The sequence below is a fragment of the Anabrus simplex genome, chromosome 2, assembly GCF_040414725.1.
Source record: "Anabrus simplex isolate iqAnaSimp1 chromosome 2, ASM4041472v1, whole genome shotgun sequence".
Lineage (NCBI taxonomy): Eukaryota > Metazoa > Arthropoda > Insecta > Orthoptera > Tettigoniidae > Anabrus > Anabrus simplex.
The window spans coordinates 1,193,981,934-1,194,008,795 of record NC_090266.1 but is presented as its reverse complement, the minus strand read 5'-3'; the positions used below and the strand labels follow the sequence as shown (position 1 = coordinate 1,194,008,795).

At 40.4% G+C, this 26,862-nt stretch overlaps 1 protein-coding gene across 1 annotated transcript in view; it reads right to left on the bottom strand.

Annotated features, from left to right (window-relative positions):
- LOC136863831 (tektin-1) overlaps positions 1–26,862 on the bottom strand; it is a 136,292-nt gene that overhangs the window by 103,253 nt on the left and 6,177 nt on the right. The gene's annotated exons all lie outside the window — the stretch shown is intronic.

The following is a 26,862-nucleotide window of genomic DNA, read 5'->3' as shown; positions in this document are numbered from 1 at the left end:
TAGACCACCACCGACGGGCATGATATTTCGGAGTGCGGAAAGACGCCTGTGGGATTCTGGATCCTTGGGAAGGACACAGTCTGTTCGAGATCATCCCGTAACGTATGCTGACAATTAAGAGGTCACGTGTGACGTTATCCGGCGTAACCATCATACTAGCATACGGGACATTTCACAGGAGACGAACATCAGTCGACCGTCTGTTATGCGGATATTGCAGAGCTCCATGGTCATGATTTCGATGCCCGGGTGGCCTTCTTTCAATGGATCCTACAGCATGTTTACACTGATCCCACTTTTATATCGACTCTCTTGTTTACGGACGAAGCACGGTTCCACAACAATGTAACCGTTAATCGCCATATTATGCATTACTGGAGTGTGGATAATCACCACTGGGTGCGACAGACAGCTTTTCAGGTACAGTGGGGCGTGATTGCATGGGGTGGAATCATGGGTGATCATCGCATCGGTCCCCATTTCTTTAAGGCCATCTGACCAGCCAACGCTATCTGCGGTTTCTCCAAGATGAACTACCACCTTTTATGGAACATTGCCACTCGTTAAACGCTGCAGGATGTGGTTTCAACATGACGGAGTTCCACCGCACGCGGCGGTGGTCGTCCGGAACCATCTCCATGCGACGTATCCTGATAAAAGGATAGGAAGGGGAGGACATGCCCCTGGCCCGCCAGACTGTCCGATCGTGCGCCCCTGGACCTTTTTCTGTGGGGCCATGTAAAACAACTGGTGTATGCACAAGAGCCAGCCAGTCCTTGTCACCTTAGACAGCTCATCGCCGAGGCATGCCGATCCGTTTCGCCAGAGATGTTGCAACGGACCTGACGGTCCTTACAACATGGCGCGGAGCTCTTTATCGACCACGGAGGTCGTCAGTTCGAGCAGGTGCTGCGTTAGACGACATGGATAACTGAAATCTTGTCACATGTTTCCTGGCCTCTATCAAACCAGCCCCATACACACGGCCCTTCTCAGGACCAAATAAACAAATCAGTTTGTGAAAAATACTGGTATTAAGTATACAACCTTGCCACATCCCACGTAACTGGCTTAAAATATTCTTGCATGGGACTTAAACCTTCTAGCTCTCGAGCACTGTCAACTATCACACATCCTACCGCGCTCGCCATGTGAACTACTACGAAATTCTACCTATGGCGCCGACTTCCCAGCCTATACTGGTTACAGACCATCATCTCCACATCCTCGTCCAGCCCGGCACCCAATGCAACGATACATAAGGTCTTTAACAGGGCCAAATAAGCAAATCATTCTTTGGAAGTTATCAGTATGCAACCTTACCACATCCCAGACAAATGGCTGTTAAAAAATTCTCATGTGGGATTCGAACCTCCTACCTCGAGCACTGTCCACTATCACATATTTCCCCGCACGCTGGCCATGTTAGCTATTCTGACACTTGAATTACGGCGCCCATTTCCCAGCCTATATAGTACCGTGCTCCCGGCCTGTGCGTCCACCTGCTTTTTTAAAATACGTGTTCTGCGTATCTGTACCCGTTTTACTGGTTAATTAGAGGCACCCATAATGAATTAATATTGGCGCTCAGGATTCCTAGTGTCTTCTAGCCCGTAAGCACACATCTCATTACAAACCCCGGTTTATGTAGAGGGACCGATACCTTTCAGAATTGTAGTAAATTTGAAGGGAAGCATAAAACAGATCACAAGGGGCTGGTGGACCACCCGGTATATTGAGCAGCGTCGTTGACATGCAACATTCCTGTATCACTCCTCTTCCAATACCCAATTCTTCTGTTTCATATTCTTCTACTCTATCACTTTCTGATTAATATACAATCTTTTGTCAGTCGTCTGTCTTTCCAGTCTATACCAATATCTTTCAGAATCTTCATCAGAATAAATTAGTTCATTCTGTCAAACGCTTTTTTTCCATTCATTGAAATATATTCATTTCCCTATTCACTTCTAATATCATTTCTGCTATCCTTCTTAGGCATCCCATTTTGTATCTGGTTCCTCTTCCCTCTCTAAAACCAAACTGGTCATCTCCCATATTCTCCTCTATTTTCCTTTCTTTTCTTCTCACCACTATAATAGTAATAAGCCTTTGTAACATGACATAAAAATCTAACTGTTCTATAGTCTATACGTTGTTTACTATAAACATATCCTTTCATCGACAAAGGAACCGTAATGGTCTTACGAAGGTCTTCTTGCCAAATGCCAGTGTCGTATATTGTGTTCACTAGATTGCTCAGTCTGATCGCCTTGTCTGCTATGCTTATAACGCCTCGCCACTTCAGCCGGAACCGCGCACACTCAGTAGTGCTACAATCCTCTGCTATGCATCTCAGAGCGCTACAAGGATGTACAAGAAGTTTGGAGTTCATATTTTTAAATTCAATTCGCTTAACTGCACGTTATGATTGCATTCAGAAGATGAAGTGCAGATTAGTGAAGGAGATTTTTCATTACAATCAGAAAACTTAAGTCGCTACTCCACAAACTCTGGTAGACACGAATTTCGCAGCTTCGCACACGAATGAGGAAATTACGATCATTACCCACACTAATACTTCAAATGGATAAGGCAGCATATTGAAGAGAATCTATCAGTGGGGAACTAATTTTATTCTTGGCAAACAGCCGTTACGTCAATTTACACTGAGTTTCCATTTGTATTTGACATACTGTGAATCCTCCAACGCTCTCCACTCATGCCTGTTCCATAGTAACGAAACGAAGACCTGACATTTAGATAAATGTTGAATGCATGTAAATTACAATAAACATAACAGAATACGAATCAAGACTTGACGAAAATTCAAGTTACGTGGAGTTCGGTAGGCCTAAGTTCTTTCTTTCTTAATCTATTTACCCTCCAAGGTTGGTTTTTCCCTCGGACACTGCGAGGTACCCCACCTCTACCTTCTCAAGGGCAGTGTCCTGGAGCGTGAGACTTGTGGTCGGGGGATAGAACTGGGGAGGAGGACCATAACCTCGCCCAAGCGGTCTCACCTGCTATGTTGAACAGGGGTCTTGGGAGGGATGGGATGATTGGAAGGGATTGGCAAGGAACGGGGAAGGAAGCGGCCGTGGCCTTAAATTAGGAGAAGTGGGAAACCATGGAAAACCACTTCGAGGATGGCTGAGGTGGGAATCGAACTCGGGCCTCCAGGTGTGGCAGCTGATCACACTAACCACTACACCACAGAGGCGGACTCATTAAAGTTATTTACGATATTCGTCCCTGAGCTTGGAATATAACTCTGTATAACCACTTTCCTGTGCATAATCCTACCTGATGTGATATTTATATCAATTTGTCCTTTATTTCGGTGTGTGAGGGATGATAATAAAAATAAGCCTCTTTTCAGTATCCAGTTCATGTTGAAAATAACAGCCCTACTATCCAGTACTTGTCTACCAATTCTTCATGAAATGTGTCTTGATTATTGAACAAAGTCTCTATTGAATAGCTCTAAAATGTTCTAGTTAGGGCAAAATGAAATGGAGAAGACAAACTGTACTGAATACATTTAACGATCGAAGAAGCAGTCGGTAGAATAGCTTCATACATTTATTTACCCAGAAACCCAGTAACATGTTCTTGACTGCATTTCTTTATTTCCGCCGGTTTCATCAGTAATAAATTTTCCAACCCAGATGGTATCTCATCGTTTAAGTAGAAAATAGCATTTTCTCTTTATGGTGTCATGCATTCGTGCTGTTTATGTCCTGAACACCGAACCATTTCATTATGAATTTCAATAAAATTTTGGAAAACTGTTGCTTCAAACGCGAAAATAGCCTAGAGCAATTATGACCTCTGTAAATAGTACTTCTTTAGCTCTTTTTACATTCATCTTCTCTAAATTTGTAGGTATCCTACAACGCCTTCCCTTGCTAGGACGGAAACAGGCGTAAACATTGTTTTTCATTGCAGTTTATACAAGGTTTCTAGATGCCTTCTTGTTATTTATTCCTGTTCATCAGTCGCAGTCTTTTTTAAAGATAAACGTTCCTAACATTATTTAAGATGTAGCATTAGTCTAAAATTATAAATAATGATCTGTTTTGGTCTTCTAGATGACATATTTGTATCTATATTGCTTTTCTTTTCGACAATCATCTCATCATTTTTGCATTTGTTTTGCAATTGTCCCACAAACCTCATTTAATTACCGACAGCGCCAGGGCATGAAGTTATAGACAAGACAATTTTTTGAGAAGAAATACGTCACAGGGATTCGGTACTTGTTTGATAATCAATTTAATAGACATGATAATAAATTATTCATAAGTACCGTACTGTCCTATTTTCTCTTGCACCTTGAAGAATAGGTAAGTCAATGGATATATTTCCACATTTAAGATGTTTTGTATGTGGTGAAGTGTGCTTAGGACTAAGTAATGTAACTAACCTGTTATTGTACTGTACCTACTGTCAAGCAGACATCTCGTCAATAATTAGAAAAAAAATAATATTCTTTGGACTTTATTAAGTCTTTCCCGCTCTGTTAGAATCGTGACTTTCACTAGGGTTGTTTGACCTGTTTCACGTGGCGTATCCCCTATATAGTGGTTCAGTGTGCTCCTTGATGGAATTTTAAACAATTTTTCTCGATCGTACCTATAACGTTTAGGTGAAATATTTTCTCAGATTACACATTGTTTTAAAGAATTTTCTGGCCATTTTTGCGATTTTTTAAAACTTAAGTTTCTATTTTGATCTAAAATTAACGAACATTTTATATTGGGAGGGTTACATTCGTTAATTTCTAGCGCGAATTTAAACCTGTGCTATGCTGGTTGTTATATTAGTGCAACTGCCTCTCTTGGGATTCTAGCTCCGTTTCTATTTTTTTAATGTTACCGTATTACTTTCATGCCACAGTTTGATTCTTTGTGACGATAAACGCTTTGCCACTCTTAAATAATTAGCATTATTGTGAACGTTATTTTTCGGCCTGATCTTCAAAAGACCTGTTCTGCCATAGTATTAACGTAATTCGCAACTTGACAATATACCGGTACTGGTTTTAGTCATCGTCCAACTTCCGTTTTCTTTGACGGATCACATGATTTACAGTTGTTCTCCCTTCTGGGGTTAGTTTAGGGGGTTTGCATATCCTACCTTCGAACACAGTGAGGGAAACATTATCCTTCAGGTTCTTTATTCTCAGTCCTGGGCGGAAATCAGAATGAAGAAAGTACCGCTTATGACTTAAAATTGTGTGGAAATAGCACAGACCCATTTCTGTCTGAGCTCTGGATGGCATGTACATTCGTGAAATTGAATCCCGTTTACTTTTCCGCTCTTGCTGCGGAAGTATGTCATACTTTAGTATACCATTGTAGATAACCATCCACCTAACACAGTTACAAATTATCGGGTCTCCTGGATTCATACGTACGCGCAGATTAATCAAAATATTGAAACATTTAATCCATCTGAAGTTTGGAAAACCGTGAAAAGACATTCCTGCATAGGTTTCTAAAGCACGATACTTATTCAGTCGTAGCTAATTAATATGAAACTCATACAATAACAAAGGGAATGCTTGCGTTTAGTGGAATAAGAAGGCTGTCAATAGGGACATTCCCCCAGCGTTCCTGTGAGAAAAACGTTCACTACGAGCAGTTCGCTGCTTAGCATGGAAGCGGAGGCAAATGGCAAGGCGTTATAAGCATAGCAGACAGCTATGGTCTTCCTCCATTCCGTAAGGCCTTTAATAATTTAGAACTGGGTGAGTTGGCCGTGCGGTTGGGGCGCGCAGCTGTGAGCTTACATCCGGGAGATAGTGGGTTCGAGCTACACTGTCGGCAGTCCTGAAGACGGTTTTCCGTGCTTTCTCATTTTCACACCAGGAAAATGTTGGTGTTGTACCTTAATTAAGGCCACGGCCGCTTCCTTCCCACTCCAAGGCCTTTCCCATCCCATCGTCACCATAAGACATATATGTGTTGGTGTGACGTAAAACAAATTGGAAAAATATAATTCAGAGGGTATCTGGTCACAGCCTATAGCTTTCCTTTCCTTTCGGTCGTGGATTACCTTCTCCACTTCCCATTTTTCTGTTATGGGTCCTGTGAACACTTCGTCACAATCCTGTTCATTTTCCAATGGATTGTTCCATGAAAGTTTGATAATCATATCAATATTTTATATATATCGTCCACAGCTCCTTACTTTTTCTAAACTTGATGTAATCTACCACTCTTTGCTCATTATTCGGTGCTTGCCTATAATCCTTGGATATCTGCGCATCAGACACCACGTTGTTCGATACATCTCTTCAATTTTTCCTTCCTTTTCCAACTTTTCTGTTTCTTCACATTGGTTTCTCATCCATTCTTCTCTGGCCTCATCAGTTTTCCGTCTCTGCTCATTATTTAGTTTTCTGTACTGACTTCTTTCTTCATCTGTGGAGACAGTTTACAATTACTTGCATTCCTCGATTTTATCTAACATATCCTTCATGATCCATTCCTTTTTATTTATTTTCCATCCCACTTTACCTACTTCTTCTTCTAAGGCTTTTAATATTGCAGTGCTGGTGGTAACCCATTCCTGCAATACAACTATACTCATTCCCGAGTTTTCTGACTTTTATTCAGTCCTTCTTACCTGAGGCCCAAAATTTTCATTCTTCAGTTTTGTTACTTCCCACTTCCTTTCAGGCTGTTTTCTTCTGATATATTTCAGTCGCGTTCTTATATCTGTCCCAGGGAATGTTTCGGCCATCTTGATGCTGTTTTTGAACCTATGATTGAATATAATAAAATCTATCTGATATCTGACTGTATCACCAGGACACTTCCATTTATACAGCCTCCATTTATGGTTCTTAAAACATGTGTTAGCAATCCAAATGTCAAGACTTTTGCAGAAATAAAGTAGTTTTTCTCCTCTTTCATTTCTTCCCCCTAATTCATAATTTCCAACCACATTACTGTTCCAGGCTCCCATCATCACAGTTCTCATTTGACCTTTTACGTTCTCCTCAAACACCTCCTCTACCTGCTCATAAACCTGGTCTATGTCTTCCTCGTCCTGGTCCGTTGTGAGTGTATACACTTGAATGATCAGTGTGTCAACAGGGTCACCCTGTATCTTGATTGCCAATACCCTATCACTTACAGGCATCACCTTAACTATATTTAGATCTTTGCTACAAAATAGTCTTATACGTTCTTGTCTGGGTTCTCCTCGATTATAAATCATCTTGTAAACCTCAAATACAAGCTTTCCTTCTCCTTCCCATGGCACTTCACACAATCTTAAAATACTGATGTTATATTTCTCCATTTCCTTCTTCACAGTATCCAGTTTAGCTTTCTCATTCATCGTTTTTATATTCCAAGTACCAATCCTCAACAATTCAGATGTCTTCTTTTCCCATGCTCAGTTTGCATTACACATGGTTCTCTTGATAGAGCGCCCACCCGGAGATCCGACTTAGGACGTATTTCTCCGGAATTTAATTGCTTATCAGAAACAGCCATATAAATATATTTTGTCCAGTGGGACTTGGGATACTACAAGAGTCTTTAATGCGCTTGTTTCCCCCTTCCTTCCTCATCCTATGCCGTTGACCTCGAATAGATTCAACTAACTTTAGGGGCGATTTCTCTACCCACTCCTCCACCCTCCCAAGAGGCTGTTGGACCTTAGTAAAGGGGACCCCTTAAGCAGTGGTCACATGGTTTTCAATAATACTAGGGCGCTCCTGACATGGAGTAAAGGCGCCTTTTGCAGCCGCTCCTTACGTGGTTTACAGAAACTGCAAAACGGATTTCTGTGGAATTTCCTTCAATATGGGGACCGTCACTCCACCCAGAGGAGCTCATCCTCCCGAAGCAGCTGGCGCCTTTGTGGAGCCGACTTAGTTACTGCCGCCCGACATTCGGCGTAGAGACCCTGGCTGTACGGCCTACTCCATTATCGTAGCGGAATGAACCGCCCGGGAGTTATTTCTACTGAAACGAGGCTGGCATACTAGACCACCTTCAAATACCACCGGACTGTATCAGGATCGAACCATCCAACTTGGGTTCAGAAACCAGTGCCTTAACCGTCTCAACCACTCAGTCCGGCAGGTTGTCCTTAAAGTCGTGCTGTGGGGATTAATAGGAATTACTGCATACTATTGCATATCCCAAAAATGAGGACGCAGATTCGAATTCTGCATTCTCACCAGCGTTCACAGGACCATCTCCGGTTTTGAACCACCTTTAATGCCCCCTGGAAATAACACTACTATCCTGATGGTATTCAAGCACCATGTTCTTTCTCTGACTTATACACAACATAAGAGTAATCGATAAATACGTCCCTTCTTTTCCTTTCGGATTCCCCTTCTTTCTTGATTCATTTGGAACATCCATATGGCTGAATATTTTAATACGCGTATGCTGTCCACTTGTGTAGTCCTCTAGGTATACATTTCGTATTTTACCATTCCTTCATCATGACTTTACTCAGCGGTTTCCACAACCAAATCTACAACCATTTGGACAAATTCTTTCCACATCATGGTGTGAGCCAGTTCGAGCATGAAGCTGTTGGTGAATTCAGCGTAACTATTTTGCTCTAGAGTTCACGGATTAATTATAATGCACCCGGTTTTATTTAAACAGCTTTCTTTGGTCAATATTCTCGACTTCCATCTCACCAAACTGATTTCAACTGAAGTCCGTAATACTTCTGTATTTAATAATTCCATAATTCCATAATAATAATAATAATAATAATAATAATAATAATAATAATAATAATAATAATAATAATAATAATAATATAATAACAATAATTGTTACGGAGTATTGTGGATGTGCAGAGGTGAAAGAAGGTGCTGGGGTGAACAGGTCTCAAAATACGAAATTAAAGTTAATTTAACAAGGTTATATTTTCTTTTTAAGATCAAGAAAAAACAAATATAACAGGTACCGGTACTTAGTAGCCTAGTAACAAGTCGAAAATGTACAATTACAGTGATTACAGGATTTGGGCTCCGAGAGCCAGACACACACTTCTTGAGCTATAAGCCCAACTTTACGATATACAAGATTCAACAACGGGGCAGAAGACCCCAATCATGCCCAGGAGCTCTTGCTCCCTATTACTCAGAAAAGCCTGCTCGAGGCACACAGAAACCAAATTATAAGAAAGAGCAACACGCTCTTAAATTCAAGCCTATCAAAGGCCACACCAAATTCTACTTTCAAGCTGTCCTCCAAGTACATGAAAACAGGGGTAAAAATACACAACCTACTGAGGCCTATTAAGTAAAGAAACAGGTCAATTACATGGCGTCCAAAATACCAACTTGAGAGGAGGCGTCCTTGCACTCCTAATACACTTTATTTAAAACCTACTTGGCACTAGGCCGTTAATGCAAGGGCTAATCCCATCCTAAAGAGGTGACTTATAGAAGGAGACAATTTATATTACGTTAAGGAAGAAACGGTTGTGAAAATAAGTTCACCTCAATGCAATATGAGTGGGAGCTCGAGAGGGTTAAGCACTCTCCATCCCAATATGTAGTTTAAAAAGATAGAATAGATACCAAGTGTCTTTACATTTTAGGGGAAAGTTACATGGTAAAAAGGCTTCGGACCTGCCCCGAGAGTTAAACTGCTGAGCTAGCAAGAAAAGAAGTTATTAAACGGCCATTACCTGGTGGTTGAATTGCTGCCCGAAGAAAGAGGCGCTTCCCGCCCCCTGATACGTATTTTACACACTGATCGATGTTACTGAATTGACGCGGAGACCCGAAAGTCAGCAGTTTATATACCCTCGTGGAAAGTTCGAGGCGTTTCAGGAATGAGAACACCCGCCCACAATCATTTTATTGGCTAACAACGAAACCCCTACACTAGATGAAGAAGAAACACATTATTGGTGGAAAATTAATTACAGAAATTCCTTATTGGTCAAATTCAAAACTGGCGGAAAGAAAGGGTTAATATTGCCAACTTAAACAATAACTGAAAGAAATTTAACAAAGAACAAACTTATGAATCCAAAATTTCTCCAAAAACACAGTTCTTTCACTTCGCACTAGGGTGCATAATTGTAGTCCTTCAGTAGTGCCATCTGGAAGAGAATGTCCACACTTCTCACCACAGGCAAAACAAAAATACTTCGAAAACGACCCAGTTCAGGAACTTCAAAATTTACATGTAGGGACATCTTCTGAGAAACTTGAGAATTAACACAGTAGATAAAGTTCAGACTTCCTCCAGTAGAGGAGTTTCAACTGGCGCAACGTTTGAATTAGCGGCGTGGAGGTGTACCACCCGGTACAATAATAATAATAATAATAATAATAATAATAATAATAATAATAATAATAATAATAATAATAATAATAATAATAATTCCAAACTTGTTGTTTTACGTGCCTGTAGATATAGTTACCGTAGTCATGGGACCTCCAACTTTACGTGAAATCCGAATCACAAAGATGCGACTTTTAATGTTCAAAATTTCCATATGCATCGGCTTGGATTTGGACAGCGGTAGCGTTGGTAAGAAGACAAAGTCAACGTCACTCTGTTCAATACTTTTTTTTGCAGATTCTACGATTTTTGCTTAACTTGGAGTAATGTCATGTAATAAGCATGAAGTATTTTGCCAACCGACAGTCGTACACTTCACAAACAAGCATGAATCACTTCACAGGCTTTGGAAGGTGCTCTTTATGTGTATATCTTTCTCCAACTTTCAATGAAGGATTCCCTTCATAGCCATACGACTTTCACGGATTTATCCTTCGACTGTTCATATAAATAACCATCTGAACGTCATGATGGTAATCTAAGATTAGTGACGACGCCAGCTTACAAAGCAGAGTTGGCAGCGGGCGCAGACCATTTGTAACTGAGCTGTTCATTCCACTTATTGAACTAAAGAACAAAAAGTGATTAAAACCTGCTTAAATTCCATTTCTAAAGGTTAAGTTCAGCGAAGTTTCAACGTGTGGCAGTAGGGTTTTTTCGCCAGTTTCGCATGACGCCACTAAAGCTTTATCGCTATGTCTTCGATTCTCCTACTGGTTAAATGGAGCTAAGAAACGAGGCGATAAATGCAGTTTTTAAATAGCATGCAGAATTCATAGTGGTTTATGGTACTGCATTGGTCCTCAATATAGTGGCACTTGCCACTAACTGGCAGCGAATATATGTTATTTATTAATCAAAGTATGAACTAACATTGGTGAAGTGAGTAGCCGCGGCTTCTAAGTTTCCAGGCTTCCACCGAAACTATCTTCAATCAATCAATCAATCAATCAATCAATCAATCAATCAATCAATCAATCAATCAATCAATCAATCAATCAATCAATCAATCAATCAATCAATCAATCAATCAATCAATCGCCACTGATCTGCATTTAGGGCAGTTGCCTAGGTGACATATTCCCAATCTGTTGCTTACCTGGTCCTTTCTTACATAATTGCAAAAAATTTGGAATTTTATTGAACATTTCCATTGGTAAATTATACCATTCCCTAATTTCTCTTCCTATAAACGAATATTTGTCCCAATTTTCCCTCCTGAATTCCCACTTTATCTTCATATTGTGACCTATCCTACTTTTGAAAACACCACTCAAGCTCATTACTCTACAAATGTAATTCCACGTCATTTCTCCACTGACAGATCGGAACATACTACCCCGCCGAGCAGCTCGTTTTCTTTCTCCCTAGTCTTTCCAGCCCAAACATTGCAATATTTTCGTAACGCTACTCCTTTGTCGGAAATCACACAGAACAAATCGAGCTGCTTTATTTGGATTTTTTCCAGTTTTCGAATAAAGTAATCCTGCTGAGGGTCCCATACACTGGAACCGTACTCGAATTGGCGTCTTACCAGGAGCACTTATATGCACCTTTACATCCTTACGACAACCCCCAAATACCATCGCAACCATGTGAAGTGATTTGTACCCTTCATTTTCAATCCCATTTATGTGTTTATCCCAATGAAAATGTATCCTTATATTAATACCTAGGTACTTTCACACCATCAACGCAGTAACTAAAACTGAGAAGTCATTTCCTATTAGTGAAACTCACAACCTGACTTTTAATCATTAATAATATTTGAATGTGCAACTGATTTTATTATCGCATTCAAGTTTTTTTTTATCAGCAGACATATACAACCCATTAATTGTGAGGAATAATTATTACCGGTAACTTCATTGAAGGATCTGTATACTTTAATTTTTACCTACTCCTCAACTACTTGAGTATTCTACCCAATGATGTTTAGTTGTTGATTGGCTACGAAGTTCAAGAGTAGTAGTACACTACTGTGCAAAACTTAAGGACGAAATTAACTTTCGCAGGTTGTATCACTGTCAAGCAACATAGCTCGATGAATCTTGAACCATACATAGAAAGAACTGCTACGGTATGGTATGGTAGGCAACTGAAAGTAATATGCGAGGAGATGAACATAAATGACACTCTTATACATAGAATAAATTACACGTAAGACACTGCAAAATTTGATGACACCATGGACATCACAAAAGAAGGGACATGATCCTTAAAAGTGTGTGTGTGTGTGCACCACGGATAGCGATGCATACTCTGCAACGTGTTCCCAAGCTTGCCGCATGATTGGTAAGGAGTTCTTGTGGTAGGGCGTTCCATTCTTCCAGCAGCGCGGTTGATAACTACTGGAAGGTCGTTGGTGCATGTAGACGTGCTGTAATACGTCTGCCCAACATGTCCCACGCGTGCTCGATGGGATTTAAGTCGGGAGAACGGGCAGGCCAGTCCTTTCGCCGAATATCCTCTCGTTACAAGAGCTCCTCCACCTGCGCCGTTCTATGCGGTCGTGCATTGTCATACAAAAATAACGCCAGGGCCGAATACACTCCCTGAAAAGACGTACATGGGGAAGGAGTACACCGTCACAATAACGTTGAATAACGTTGAGCGGTGAGTGTACTCCATTCAAAGATTTGGATGTCGGTACGCCCATGCAACATTATGCCTCCCCACACCATAACACTTGGACCACCAAAATGATCACGTTCGACAATGTTTCTGGGTACATCTCACATCTGAGCAGAGCACGCGACCCCACTCCTCGTCGGTCCAGACCTGATGCTCTTTGCACCATAGCAAACGGTGCCGCCGATGTGCGGTTGTCAACGGAACACAACGTAATGGTCGTCGGGCAAACAGACCACCCCCGTGCAGTCACCGTGCCACTGTGGAGTGTGAGATTGGGTGCCTTGCAGACCTGTTAAATGTGGATACAATTGCACCCACTGTTTGACGTGAGTCTCTTCTTACCTGTAACACAATGTGGCGGTCATTTGCTGTTGTAATTGACCGTGGTCGACCCTCTCCTTTCCTTCGGGCAGCATTGTCTGTGTTTTTGAATGTTCTTCGTGCACGTGAAACAATGCTATGAGCAATATCAAACTCCTGGGATACACTCGTCACACTTCGTCCTTCTTCCAGTTTCCTGATGATTCTTCCCCGTCTGAAATCATCCAAATGTTGCCTCCGGGCCATGCTGTGGTGAATAACACCACCACAGTGCACCGTAACACCGTAACACCGTAACAGCCGGACTCCTTTCCCCTCACCATGGATCTCCTCTTAGCACCATGGCACCACGTTATCCCAAGGCGGTTGACAAGTCTTGAAGGTCCGATGAGGATCCGGATCGAACCTGAGAGTCTGACGCCTGATGATCCATTACGTGCAATGTGGAATTATTGATTTATCATTTGATGCCACTTCGGTCCCATGAAAGGAGTAAAGAAGTGCATAGGCATCGCACAGAATGTCAATGAGATATGGTACGACATTTCTTTACTGCACTGCACATTTTGCGAATTAGTACCTTCACTGAATATTACTACTCAACAGAGTTCGTAGAAATTACAAGTTCCACAGTTCATAACGAAAGAAGAGGATTAACACAGTTCAACATAAATGAAATGTAGGTCGTTCGATGCACTGTTCTAGTGCAGCAAGTCTACTTAGCGAACACAGTTCAGAAACCTCGAGTCTATTCTATCACTATGGCACGGTCCCATGGAATTTTTTTTTATTAAAGCCCAGTTTTCACGAAATAAATTTTGTCACTAAGGCACAGTCTCATGAAAATAAATTCTGTTATTAAAGCACAGTTTTCACGAAATAAATTTTGTCACTAAGGCACAGTCTCATGAAAATAAATTCTGCTATTAAAGCACTGTTTTCACGAAATAAATTAAGTAATTAAGACACATTCTTATGAAACTAAAAATTATGATTAGAACGTGATCAGCATAGTTCGAAGGAAAAAAATAGCACTGTCCAACAAATAACGACACAGTCTTTAGAAATTATTATGATACAGCTCGTTGCGAAAGACTGACATGAGTCAAATGGTCTCGTTTTTAACTGAACTCTCACTTGCCTGAATATGTACAATAACATGACGATAAACTATTATGTGGCGAGTCCGCCCAGTTTATTCAAGTTGATAATAATTTATGATTATTCACTTGGAGAATTTAGTCCCGTTCTCGAGAATGTTAATTACTCGAACTTTTCAAGTTCTCATACACAAGTCTATCAGCCGTTGACGACTCAGAATATTATACCACTTCCTATCTCGCAAAAAAAATAGAATTCAAAGTTTCCACCTTCGACACTTAGACATTTGTACGCCCACAGACGCAAACACTTGTACTTTCCGTAAACACAACTACCGTCGGCAGTCTGACGAACAGAGTAACTACCTCTGATGGATATCATCCACAGCTGGCCCGCACTCCGTGGCAGCTGGAAACACACACGGATACTGATTTAAGCTAACTCAACTAGCTCCTTTTATACTCGTAGTCCTGGCATCGTGGCTTCTGACTCATCAATCTTCGATCTTCAATTTCTCGGTTATCACACCGCCGATTTTAACGAAATTTGGTATTCTACCCTCTGTTATTATGGGCTACACGACGATATAATTGAAATTTTTGTATCACATTCGGTTCTGGAAATCATGCGATGGAAGTAGTCCCTGGCTGGCTTTCCATCAGCAAGCAGTTTACGTGATAGCTGCTACATCCGTCACCTGCGCGCAGAGCGGTCTTTTCAAACCTCTCGTGCAGCAGTTGTTACGAGTTGCGCTCTTTTGCACCAGAAATACCTTGATAATGAATGTCGCTGTGACATTCCCGTTTCAGTATATATACACAAAATAATTATATTCAATCATGAATGACCACACTCACTAACTTCTATTTACAAGTCTCAAAGCAGGACTCCAGCCGAACAGTCTTTACTTTAATTCTTCTCACTTGCTCGCCTTAACTTTCACTTCTCCAAGTTCAGACACTCGACACAGCAACTGCGTGTAGAAAGCTAAATGTAAAAACAGAGCTACTATCCGCACAGCACACGACGATTATCCCTTGGTTCGACTCCAGAGACAGTCCAGTAATTCACACAGTCACTTGCAGTGAACAACTAAACAGCAATAGCCCAGCAGTATTCAACAGCGACTATTAACACAGATCCAGTTACACTCATGATAACACCTACAATCGCTGACACACGACTGTACAATAGTTCACACACACACAGTACTCTAAGGCAGTAAGTACACAGTTTCCGTCCCGTAAGCCGTCTGCAGAACAGCTGCCCGTTTGACACACCGACACAACAACCACAACTCCTCGTTTAGATCTCGGTGGGACACTAGCGACAGCCCTCAGCCCAGCCACCGAACTCCAACGCACTGAGTACCACAGTGACTCTAACAGCGACTCCGAATCCAGCACTGAATCCATCACGGAGACCAACACTGACCGACTGTTTGCGGCTAGCATCACTTTTTATAGTTCGGCTGATGTGTACCAACATATTAGCGACGTGGCTAGAGACGGAACATCCTCGTTGCATCTCCCAGAAACTCAAAGGTAAATCAGCCGACGAGAACATTGCACGGAAAAGCTGGCCCTTATCGACACGCCGGCGGGGAGATTCCCGGTATTCTGACACACTATAGGTGGGCCGGCACAAGGTTGCACTTGACAGTTGTAAGTCATGTTGGCACCACTACAAAAATGAAATGAAGAACGTCACCCGTCAGTCAGAATCATATGTCAGATACAGTCAGATACAGTTACGCATTTTATTCATGTTAATTCGTATTTAATTCCGTATAGTGTTCATAATCTTTTATTTGCCTACACAAATATGAGAATTTAAAATATATTATAAGGTTTAAGCGAGCTACAAAATAAATACGAACTATTTTCAGTTGATTGTTGTTGGCAATATAGGTAGTATAGTGGTGCCACCTATAAGTAGCTTGACTACTGTATTGAAGTGTTGCCGTTTTGTCTGTCGCCGCTAGCACGTGGTCAGGTGTGATTCGCGCGTTTATGAAGGTTTTGTTTTCATTTTGAGATAATTGTGAAATTTTATTTTAACGAATGCAGTGCGATGTCTCGGAAATGACAACATAGTCATGAAGCGCGAAGTGATAATCCTTTGAGCCGGGGAGTGTCCCTTAATAGTCAGGCATTAGAATTAGTGCGGAGAAATCGTGAATTTTACGAGAGGGAGACGAAATTCGTACACTTGTATAGCCGTCTCTCCGTCCCTATAGATCATGTTGTGGATCGCAAATCTCAAACATTAGGGCTTTCAAAGCGTACTGCCATTCAAACAGGTGTTCGCCTCCAAGAACAGAAGGAAAAAGTGACGGGGGTACATAGCAATAGCGAAAACGGGGCTGATAGTAGGGACTTGTTTCACAGCACTCCGAGAAAGAAACGAATTTAAGCTATCTCCTGTAATAGGAATTAATTCTTTCCAGGCTGATGCAATACGAAGACACGAGTACGATTTTTACAGCTCAAAGTCCCTTCTGTCATTGTTATGGACAATGCACGTTACCACTCCGTAATAATGAACAAGACCCCTTCTTCGAGCACCCGTAAAGAACTGTAAGTGGAATGGCTGCAGTAAAGAAATATCCCAGCGCATATGTGTATGACTAAATTAGTCGACACCGGGCGAGTTGGCCGTGCGGTTAGGGGCGCGCAGCTGTGAGCTCGCATCCGGGAGATAGTGGGTTCGAATTCCACTATCGGCAGCCCTGGAGATGGTTTTCCGTGGTTTCCCATTTTCACTCCAGGCAAATGCTGGGGGTGTACCTTAATTAAGACAACGGTCGCTTCCTTCCCATTCCTAGGCCTTTCCTGTCCCATCGTCGCTATAACACCTATCTGTGTCGGTGCGATGTAAAGCAAATAGCAAAAAAAGTAGTCGACGAGGTAGCGAAGTAACAAGGGCACGAGGTTATTAGGTTGCCGCCGTACCACTGTCACTTCAACCTCATTGAGTTGGTACGGTATGGGGTGAAGTAAAACATTACGTACGCACTTATAACACGACCTTCACAGTTACTGAAGTGGAAGGACTGTTCCGGGAGAGTATTGCTCGAATGGATGCGGCTTTGTGTAGGAAGAAATTTAGCCATGTTGCAGCATTCATTAATTCGGCAATGGCAATACATGGCATCATCAGTTACTCAGTTGATGATCTGCCTAGACGATGATGACAGTGATAACGAAGGCGACGGTAGAGATGGTAGTGAACTGGAGGGTATCGAGCCTTTGCCTTTGTGAATCATGTATGAAAATAAGTTTTCTGAATTGTCGTAAATTTTATAGAATTTACATGAAACATTTTGTGTTAGCACCGGTGTATATTATTCTAACATTTATTGGTGAAGGTGTATATGAAGTGAGATCCTTGTTGGCCGATTTCTTCCGTGTTTTTTAACATCGCGATAATAAGAACTTCGTAGTATATTTATCTCGTATAATTTTGTGTGATGAATAATCGGTGAGTTGAAAGTTCAATTTTTGTCGGCAGATTTCATTTGTATTGTGTATCAACGCGATGACATTAAAACATTTCTCCCATGTTTTTAAAAACACATGTGTCGTGCAATCAGCTGTTGTTACGGCGGCAACATCGCTTCGTGCGCCACTGCAGTGTGACCAATATTGTGCGCAGCTGTCATGTGCAACCTTACGCCGGCCCACCTATAGCCCTTTTAAGGACTGGCACGTAACAATACGCTGAAACTACATTTCCCGGTACAATACTAGCACAATTGAGCTGGTACAAAGCCAACTAGATATACAGGCCATAAGGCTCCCCCTCCACTTCCGGCGCTACGTCACACGAATAGCCATCCGTTTCACTTTTCGCCAGTGACATGTAGGCTGATATGAACCTCACAGCAGTAAGGCTATAAATGGTGTTGAATGACTTAAACTTGTGTGAACATTATGCCCGCGTCGTGTTGTGTACCTGGTTGTAGAAGCAACTGTAGTTCCAAAGAGCCCAATATTCCAATTTTTAAATTTCTTACTGACCTGGTTCGGAAACAAAAGTGGATCTTAGCCATCCATCGAACAGAATTTGTCCCTTCAGCAAGCTCAGTTGTATGCATAAAACATTTCGACGAACATTTCGTAATTAGTGAGGATTCTGTTAAAAGACCGGATGGGTCTATTTTAACAGTAAAACGTAACCATTTAAAACTCTCAAACGACGCTATTCCTACTAACACTCAAACGACGCTATTCCTACTAAGTTTGAAAATGTGCCTGCCTATCTGTCTAAAAATCTTCCAAGACCGAGGAAAACTCCTATTCAAGGACAAGAAAAAATTGAAAAACGGGAAGAAGAAAGAAATAAAGCTAAGGAAGAAGATGTCAGGATCAAGGACTTCGATGACGTTAAAGGTAATTTCACTACTATTTTGTCAATTTCGACAGCCAAAGTCTACGTATTTTCAAAATTTATATGACTGAGGAAAATATTCCGAAAATTGGTACTTCTTTAACATTAAACGAGGCTCTTGATTTTAAAGCCATAAAACATGGTATTTTCATGAATGATAACCCTGATATACATGCATTAGGTAACGGGGGCAAGATATTAAAATGTTCAAATTTGGAAAGTATCTGTAACTTCCTGTTTAGTCTTGCTTGTGACTCAAATGTGACTGTCCACGACAAAATAGAAACTGTGAAGAAAATAATCGATGAAATTGAAAGTGAAGTTGATGACGGTATCATTACTGATAAATTAGAATTTTGCAAGGAGCAGTTAAATTTAGCCTTTGCAAAGAAAGTGTCTTACTCCTGTATACTAATAACATGGTTCGCTTCAATATTTTTCGCATTTCCTGGGGCGTATAAGAAGATAAGAGAGTCAACGTTCCTTACAAAGCCTCACCCTGTGTATTTGCAGTCTTTTACCTCAAAACTAGGCACCGAAAATTCGGGTATAGATGATTCACATTGGAATTACTTGAAAAAGAAAGTAAAATTGTTAAATGAACATGAACGATTTGGTAACTTGTTGTTGGATGAAGTCTATGTAAAACCTGAGCTTAACTATAAAGGAGGAAAGGTAGAGGGAGTTGCTTTTAGTAGTAAAAGTGGAGAAAATAACGCAACATTAGCTACAACTGTACAAGCCTTTATGTTGTCATCCATTCTTTAAAAAAAATAAAGACGACGTTGGTTTGTTTCCATGTAAAAACCTAACGTCACATTTCTTAGAAGAACTAACATTGCAAGTCCTTAAAGTATTAACAGATATAGGTTATAAGGTAGTATGCATAATTTCTGATAATAACAGTGTTAATAGAAAAATGTTTGAAAAGCTGTGCAAAAGCAATTTACAAACCACTTTCAAAATCCATTTGACGAAGCACAAAAGATTTTTGTAATGTTCGATACTGTTCATTTATTTAAAGCTTAAGAAATAACTGGCTTAATCAAGCCGATAACTTACAAACTTTCTTGTTTCCTGACTTTGACAACCCTGATTCAGACAAAAAATGTTTTGCTAGTGTTGGTCACCTTAAACAGCTCCACAGAGGAGAATGATGTAGTTAAGCTTGCTCCTGCCCTGAACCAAAAAGTGTTGTACCCAAATTCTTTAGAGCGACAAAATGTAAACCTTTGTTCTAAGCTCTTCGATGAGAAAAATGTCGCCGCTTTAAAACACTTTGATAAAATAAAAAATGGAGATGGTTTTAAAAGCACAGCTGTATTCTTAGAAATAATTCTTCAGTGGTGGAAGATTGTTAATGTTAAGCATGCTTTCAAAGGCGACAGATTTAACGACACTCACTGTAACACAATATTTTCAATTCATGACGACAATGTTTTATTTCTGCACAAGTTTTTAACATGGTTAATTTGATGGGATAATCTGTCTGTTCAAGGGGAAATTACACAAAAAACAGAGAGTCGTCATGGAAAACTTACTAATGAAACTCAAACAGCCATAGTTCACACTACAAAAACTAGCTATTTTAGAGTTAATACATTTCTTGAAAACAAGTTTAGGATTCAAGTATGTATTGTTAGGAAAATTTCAAACTGACGAATTGGGAGGAAGATTTGGGCAGTACAGGGAAATGAGTGGAGCCTGCTACCATATTTCAGTGAAGCAAATCCTTGAGTCAGAACGAAAATTGAAAGCCCTGACGGTAATAAATGCATACTCTGCTAAACATGCAGCCATCCCTATTAGTGATATTTCATTAAGTAAGTATGTGGATTGCAAGAGCTGAGATTGTAAAAGCTTCAAACCAACAGACATTTCACATTTTGAAAATGTGGTAGTTGAGTTAAATGATGTTATTGTATCTGAAAACATTTTGTTAGGTCTAGTTTATATTGGTGGATATATTTGTAAAATAATTATAAAAAAATTGTACATGTATAAATTGTCAAGATATTTTATTGTTAAATAATGATAATGTAACGTCAGATTTGTTAAAGCCGGAGGACAATTTTTATTTCAATATAATTGACAGGGGAGCTTTGAAATATCCATCAGATTTTATTGTTAACATTTTGATCATTCAGTTTAAATTATTTAGTGTACTTATAAGAGATAAATTTGAATCGAGGTTTTTACATGGTGATTCTCAAAGAAACATTCTGATTTTGCTTGTCAACAAAGTTCTGGAAAATGAAAACGTCATGTTTGAAACATGCAGTGATTTTAGAAGTAGTTTTAAAGATTACGTTGACAAATGTATATACATCTTTTGTAATATATTATTGAATAACTATAGAAAAGTTATCGCAGACAAACTCGTGGCTAAGAAGAAGAAATCCTCAAGTAAGGATAGCCATAAATCGGCAAAGAAAAGGAAAATTGATAAACTGAAACCTTAAGAATTGTTAGATAAGTTTTTAAGTTGATGCCTAATTTCTAAGAAATGTTCCAGACTATTGTTGTGAATTGCTATCATGTATTTGCATAGTAACATTAAAACTATTTTATACGTATTATGGGTTTTAATCTTTTGCATGAAACCGTGTTCCGTTACAAATGACAGATGTCAGCTTAATTTTACGCAAATAAATGTACATAAACTGTTCCGCTAGTTTTCCCCCGCATAAAACTCATGTAGTGCACAAGCCTATATAAAACCACAATTGAAGGCGTGTTCAGTTATATCGTTAAGGTTCAATAAATTAATAATATCATGGAGACAGTGAGAGCGGGCCGTATACTACCATGCTGAACGCCAGCCACTGGCGTGACGTCACGGTCCGAGCCTTGTGGCCTGTCTATCTAGTGCGGCCTTGGCTGGTACTGGTATAAGACAAAATAAATATCTACCACATGACACAAAGAAATGCCGAGTTAGTACTGTATGCCTGACCAGCGACCTCCTGGCGTATATGGGTACACCCATCCGATAGATATATTTCAGGACAGTATAAGGCAATTACTAATGTACGAAGAATGATAAAATATTGTGTCCTCGCATGGAAAACTCATTATCAGTAAGGTAATCGTGATTTGCCTTGTGAGGTGATCCAGCTGATTCTTAAGCCTTCCTCTCAATATTGCTGTCAGTGTTGTGATATATTTATATTTTTAAAGTAAATCACAATAAACACTACCTAGAATTGGAATAGCATTATCATACAAGGTGTGTGACTTCCAGGCTGCTCTTGAGCATGTAGCAGGACGACTGGACAGTGATGCGGTGATAAAGTTATCTGGTTCCTCTATGCTCACGTTTGGAAAAAAGCAGTATAAGTTATAACCAACTCGAGCTGCAAGACATTGCTGAAATCTTCGAGGCATGGTGTCAATAAGATCCTGGAGGATTCTGACCCGTGCTTACTGCACAGTGTTGTTCAGTTGATCTACATTTTGAGGAAACTGAAGAGAGTTGTTTAGTCATCTAGCCATCATATCCCACACACGTTCAATGGGACTTGTGATCAGAGACTTAGGGGGCTATCGTCATGTCGTGATGTCATGAAAGTGCTTCCCTGGAGAAGTGTCTGTCCGAGCAATCTCCTACTAAAATATCCCATTTTAACGTTCATCGTCAGCCTTTTACGCTCTGTTAACATACTGTCGAACACTCATATTACTTTGAACATCCACCAGTTGCGATTTCGCATAATAGCCTATGCTTTCCCTGACCATAATACCCGGTGTTGAACCTGTGGATTTCCTGCTGTAACCTCGCCTCAACTCCTATCCATAGCATGTCATTGGACACGGTTGTGAAGATGATTGCGGCCGAGACAAAAGTGCAATTCATTATTTAAGACGACAATATGCCTTTATTGCCGCCTCAGCGTGATCTATCCCAAAAACAGGCCAACGTTACATTTCAAGCTTGTGGGGAGTTCTTTCCGCCTACACTTCTATTACCCAGCTCGTGAGGTCAGAGAACGAGTCCCTGCTAGAACGAACAGAGTCAGGATCATAAATGAACGTGTCTGGGCAGACTCTAACCGGACTCATGGGCTGTACGTGAACACTAAGCAGTGTGACCCAGCCTAAACTCGAAACTCAACAACAGCCTCGGTATAACAGTCCACTCAGTTGTTCAGGCACTTGGTGGATGATCAGATCCCGAATTATTGCCATGTTTCTGTTTCACGCGTATACGTTACGAGTATTGCAATGGTTGTACAAGAAATATGTGCGGAGAACCAATGAATGCAATAGTGTACCAATAAATTAGTTACTTGAATATCCGAGTTTTGGAGCTGCTGGGTGTGTCGTCACTCGTTTCTGCTAATTGTCACCAGACAGTAGACTCATTTATTCTCTGAATATGACCGTCTTTTGGAGGTTGGTCCTTCCAAATACTCATTGAAGGGAGTGCTCGTGCAGGAAGTTCTGTACGAGTCTAGACTGAGCTGGACGCTTGTCTTGTAAATGAGTTTGAACGATTCTGCGTGTCGTTTTACACAGCTCTGTAACTGACCACCTGTTTCAGAGATGAGGACCCTAATCCATTTGTTTGCGAACAATTACTAACAGTTTGTCGCGTAACGTGAAGTTATCGAACTGCTAAAATTTGTGCTAATGGTGCTCGAGAATCCCTTCCGTCCATCCGAATTATATGGCAATCCTTCCGCACTGTCGCCTGCAAAATTTATCTTGTGCTAGGTCTGTCAGCTTGTGTGGCTTCATTTGAGTACTACTGCCATATGCAGAGTTCTTTAAATGCATGTCACCCAAACACGTGTAGTTACTGTTCTTAGAGGTAACTAATCACACAAAGACAAGTTACCTGGCGTTTCTCAAATTTCGTCTGCTGAAAATTCATGCATTTCTCGGTCCTCAGTGCATGTTTGATAGAGGATCATTTTACTTGATAGTCTGCAGCTTGTCTATCATTTAAAGTATTGTACCGGTAATGTGCGGTACGTGCCGTATTTTTTATATAAATGATATTTAATCATCACGCGAGACATTTACTGCGAGTTTGATCTGTCTACGCTCGGTGAAGCGAGCCGGCTTGAGGCAGCTACAGCTGTACGAGTGACGTGGACGCAGGAGCAAGATAGGCTACCCGCCTATTATGCCACGTGCTACCCGGCAACGACTGGCGTGTTCTATACTGAAATTCAAGTCAAGAGCTTAGGAAAAGTATCCTTCCGCATGTGAACATGCCCCCTGTTCCCCCTTCCCGTCTCGTCACCGTTCTCCATCTCCGTCACAACCAACTTATCATTAACGCCGTGCGTCCATCTGACAAGTACAGTACTTCATTCTGAAATAGTGAAGCATCAAACGAAATCACTTCCTTTCACATAGCTGTACTTTGATTACGTACCATACATATTTATTCCTTTATTGGCCATGTAAAACCTACAGATTACTGACGAATACCGAGGCAAGAGAAAGAAGGTTTATTTTTATTTCATAATGCAATTTTTGTGAGGCACATGGAGACTTACAACATAAGTAGACGATTCCGCTCTCGTGCAATGACTGTCAGTGGCAGTTTCTCACAGTTAAAAAAGCTGAAAAACCCACCCGTGAGTGGGATTGCAAAATACATGCTTCCAGGAATGTTATGAATATTGTAGTCTCGTCATTCGGAAGGTAAAAACGAACTCATGATCCTCTCATGACAACATTTCTGCAGGTAGAGGGCGGTTACAAATATAAAGTAAATATACATTATTATTATTATTATTATTATTATTATTATTATTATTATTATTATTATTATTATTATTATTATTATTATCATCCATCATCATCGAATAAGCCAAGGATCCTATTCCCATACCGTGTTAGGGCCCTTCCTGTTTTATTTACGGCGAATGCTGAGCTGACACATCGATCTTTCGCTCGGGACTTGGATTTTCCGTGAAGTTTAAATTCCACGCGAGCGGCGTAAACACTGTACACAGAAACGCCGATCAGCTGCGCGGACTTTTTCACGTCTTCCACAGTCCACAGTGGATTCTAATCTCGTAGGCTACTGTAAACGTTTAAAACAATTTGGTTTAGATTTTCTACTTTATTTTTCTCCACTTTTGTTAGCTTTAAAGTATTTCACAGGGGACTCAAGCGTCACAGCATCACACACGTCTTGCTCACAGCTGGCAGCCATTATGAATACTCAACATGCTGATGCAGCCAGTACTGCCAACAGTTTTCTTGGATCCAGCCTCCACGTCGCACATATTATGCGAACTTATCAGCAGTGGAATGAACTCGAACAAACTTACTAAGTACACAGTGCAATAAGATACCAACATCATATTAAATTATTATTATTTTGCTACATACACCACTGAAAACAATAACTATTCATAGCCATCTACGTATGAAATATAAGAGTTGGTAACGAACCCGAATAACATATAACCTGTGATATATTTCCCATATTTATACATGTCAAAAATTTTAATTCGTCAAGTCAGTTCGCCAGAATATCTAACCAAACTGAAGAAAGCTCCTGACTTCAGGAACAAGTAACAAACCTGGGGAACTATTTGGCGCTGCGGAAGCCTTTTCACCGACCAGAAATCTGACTAACATCAAAGGGACCGCTAAGGTCTTGAGTTGACTCTCAGTATAGAAGAAACGTCACACCTTCCCAAATGTTCGACTAGGAAATTTTCAAAACTCCTATAATAATGATCGTGTCAACTCGAGGGATACGCCATTTCGTAGATAATCATATAAAAGTCTCTAATAATAAGTTCCAAGTAAATCCTTCAAGGAATTCTCGAGTTATTCCACTTCATAGAAGTCATGATGTCTGATGACGTAGAAGCACAAATCGCATATAAGACGAGCTCAACCCAACGAAGTCAGTCAGTCACAGCTGGGAGTCCAGTCTGACTCACCACGCTGCACCATTACTCCGTTCGTCGAGACAAAGTGCTGTCCAAATTTATCCTCGAATTCTACAAGTCTGCATAGTGGACTTAGATTCTGTCAGTTGATTGGAACTTAGATTTTGTGCGCGTGTAGAAACTTCGATATGTGAAAGGTCTTACAGTGGACTTAGATTCTGACAGTTGATTGAAACTTAGAAATTGTGCGCGAGTAGAAACTTAGACGTGACAAGTCTTTATTAGTGTGGAACTTAGTTTCTTACCACTTTACAATTGTGGAAGTTAGTCTCTTACCAACGAGTGTTAAAGTGACACACTACTGTATTATATTCTTAACTGTGGAATTTCTAAAAACTCAGTCAGCTTATATTCTTTCATTTATTAAGTAGAAGTGATCATGAAAGTGTTTAAACATTTTCAATACCATGAATGAAAGTGATTGCTTATTACACAATTTATACTCGTGTGCTTCGACACAAGTGATTAACTCTCGGTAGAAGTGAATGACACTCATTTCATAATGAACTGAATTTACAACTGTGTATAATAATTGCTAACTTTATTATTTCTTCAAATTCTGGGTTGAAGTGAACGATACTTAATTCAAACTGAGTTGAATTTTGAACTGTGCAGAATAATTTCCAATGCTATTGTTTCCTCAAAGTGTTTAATAATGTATTAGTGCGTTACTGACAGCAGTGTCTCTTGGATAAACTCTTAAGCAATCGTATGTTTATTCTAGTGTCAAGTGCGACCATATTTTAGTGGAAAGCCACCACGAACTGTACATGATATGTGATCAGTCTTCAGTTTCGTCATTTCTACAAGCTCATGTTCATGGACTGTGATCTATTTCTTTTCTAAATTCGATGCTATCCCCACCTTCATATTTAAATAACATTTAAATTCTATCTACAAGGGACTAGTGAGGGTCGGCCTCATATTACGTCAATATTAAATCAAACATTGGTGTCAAATACGTGTCGGAGGACTGTGCAATTGTGGACGCTCGTGCGAGTACGGTAATAAAACGAGTGATTACCCCGCAAGATAGTCGGTGAGCGTCAGAGACCTTCTAGAACTTCAGAGGTACGAGTTCGATACCCTGTCGGACAACCTGGATGTTTCATCTCCATTCTATGGTGACGAACGAG